This window comes from Temnothorax curvispinosus, unplaced genomic scaffold, assembly GCF_003070985.1.
Source record: "Temnothorax curvispinosus isolate PA1 unplaced genomic scaffold, ASM307098v1 QBEX01010917.1, whole genome shotgun sequence".
In the NCBI taxonomy this organism is placed as follows: domain Eukaryota; kingdom Metazoa; phylum Arthropoda; class Insecta; order Hymenoptera; family Formicidae; genus Temnothorax; species Temnothorax curvispinosus.
Window position 1 is genome coordinate 132,554 of NW_020220697.1, and position 2,513 is coordinate 135,066.

The 2,513-nt window shown below is 34.2% G+C and overlaps 2 non-coding genes across 2 annotated transcripts; both read right to left on the minus strand.

Annotated features, from left to right (window-relative positions):
• Positions 1-294: 294 nt before the first annotated feature.
• Trnar-ucg lies at positions 295-367 on the minus strand. Its single transcript has one exon. It is a non-coding gene; the product is annotated as a tRNA-Arg (tRNA).
• A 1,683-nt stretch (positions 368-2,050) lies between these two features.
• On the minus strand, positions 2,051-2,172 carry Trnal-caa. Its single transcript has 2 exons — positions 2,135-2,172; positions 2,051-2,095 (listed from the first exon to the last, which is right to left on the minus strand). It is a non-coding gene; the product is annotated as a tRNA-Leu (tRNA).
• Positions 2,173-2,513: the final 341 nt, after the last annotated feature.

Genomic DNA, 2,513 nt, shown 5'->3' on the forward strand with positions numbered 1-2,513 from the left:
AACTCGTGTTCTTTCCGTTTTCGATTTCCGTATATAGTACTACACTGCCCGTCAACGATTTCTTTCCTGAGGTAAAGGGGGAACATAGAGGCCTAGAGACGCTATTGATATACTTCTATAAAAATCACTAGAACTTCTATGTTCCTCCTTTATCTCGGGAAAGGAATCATTGACGGGCAGTGTACAATAGATTTATTCTTTTATATATATATAATTTTCACGCATCACTTTGTAATATGTGTCTTTGTATGATTTGTCGTACTTTCTTAAAAAAAAAAGAAATAAAAAAGATGTCGACCGTGACAGGATTCGAACCTGCAATCTTCGGATCCGAAGTCCGACGCCTTATCCGTTAGGCCACACGGTCTGTGAGGGGTAGTTACCCTATACATGAAGACCTATGATCAACTTTTATGAAAACCAATATTCCTGACATAGTTATCTATTTTTACATTAACATCTGTGCTTCGTGCTTACTTTAGCAAGAAAAATTAAAAGAGAAAATAATTCGTTACGCAATGACTAAACAATGACTAACTATAATATAAGGGGAGAGAAGTGTTCGTTGACGAATAATGACTTTTACTGATAAAATATCTAATAGGTATAAAGATTATTTAACAATTGTGTATATTTCACATCTCTCTTCTTTCTAGCATTAGATCAGTTAATTGTAAATTATACAGGATGATATAGGTATAAATCAATATTTCTTTATTGAACGCAAATAAATCACAATTATGATTTTGAGTATGATGGTTTTGAGATAATTACATTTATAATTAGAAGTTGTTATTATTTTTGCTAAGACGTTTATCTTTTATGAGTATATTATTTTATATTCTACATTTATTAGCAATTTGCAAAAGCAAATATAAGTTATTATACTTTTTCCTTGATCATCATATGGACTACGAAGAAATTTTTCTACATTTGTTTTCCACTCTAATGTTCTTATTAATAATCAATAATTGCAGATTGACAACAATTACACGTGATATTAACATATGTTCTTCCAGTGAACAATTTATTGCATAGGCATAATTTAACGGAACAATAAATTATACTTTTAATCGCGCGTACGTCGGCGTACGACTATCGTTCGGTCGTCACGGCTGGATATCGAACATAGGCACGAGACGACTCGTAAAAAGCACCGGGAATACGCGCTCATGTTGCGCGCATATATACACATACGTGGGTTGAAATAAAACAAAATTATTCCCGATGTACGATACAACCTGGTCGGGGAATCGCATGCCCGGCCGTAGGAATCCCACTATTGTTCCGTGGGCAATTAGCATGCCCGGTCCGATTCTCCTCCTCATAGGAGGGGTGAATACATTAAAACGCTCCTCAACGCGGCAACGTCCCGCCGGATATACCCGGCGAACGTACGCGTGGGAGAAGCGTTTATACCCGCGAATGTGCGACCGCGTGGTGTACGCACGACCGGCGTAGTTACGTACCTGGATACTTGATATCCGTTATTACTCTGCGTGACCTTGAATGAACAGCGGTGTTCACCATGTGGTACTTGAATATCGACGTTATTAAATATCTATTGACCAGACTTGCATGCTCGTCGTGTTATAAGCGATGGAAAATAACAGGATGGTCCGACAGTATCGCTGCGATTAAGCGATTTAGGTGTTTAACTTAGTTATCTAACCGGCGTGATTACTTCTTTCTTTTTTTTTTAAAACATGAATGTGTATTATCTTAATTTAAACGTATAAGAAAGAATTGATATTGAGAAGATACACATTATACGATTTGCCGCAATGTAAGGTAGTTTTTTAAAAGATATAAATATAACAATGAAAAATAATCGAAAACGTAATAATATTTTATGTGGTAATGCGTAATATGAAAGCTATAGAAATATAAAATAAAATAAAATAAAAAAATAAAATTGCTTAGCGGGATTTGAACTTGCGCCGTTCGAAATTGTCTGCTATTCGTCACAATGGGACGTTTGGATGACAAGATAATGATATCAAGATAACGCGATGTAAAAATAACAAAAAAAAATAAAATAAAAAAAATTTGTCAGAAGTGGGATTCGAACCCACGCCCTCAGAGAGGACCAGAAGCCTCCGGCAGACCCGTCGTGGACGGGTAAGGTTATAACCTTGAGTCTGGCGCCTTAGACCGCTCGGCCATCCTGACATATGACATCTAAGTGCTAAAAACAAATTCACTTATTGATGCTTGCCGCTTTCATCATTTTCAGCGATATTTATAGTTACAATTAATATAGTTCCAATTAGTTTTTAGTATTTATTACGCGTAGAAATCGATGCGCATAATGTGTAATTAACTTTTTAATAATAATATAATTTGTTAATATAGGTATATAAAATACTTTAAAACTTCAATAGATGTGTGTGGAGAAGTAAATCAATTGTCTTTTGAATTGTTTTTATTTTAAATTTAAAATAAATTTTAAAAATAGTAATTTGAAATTAATGATTTTATAAATATTACAAAATTTATTATTATTTAATTAA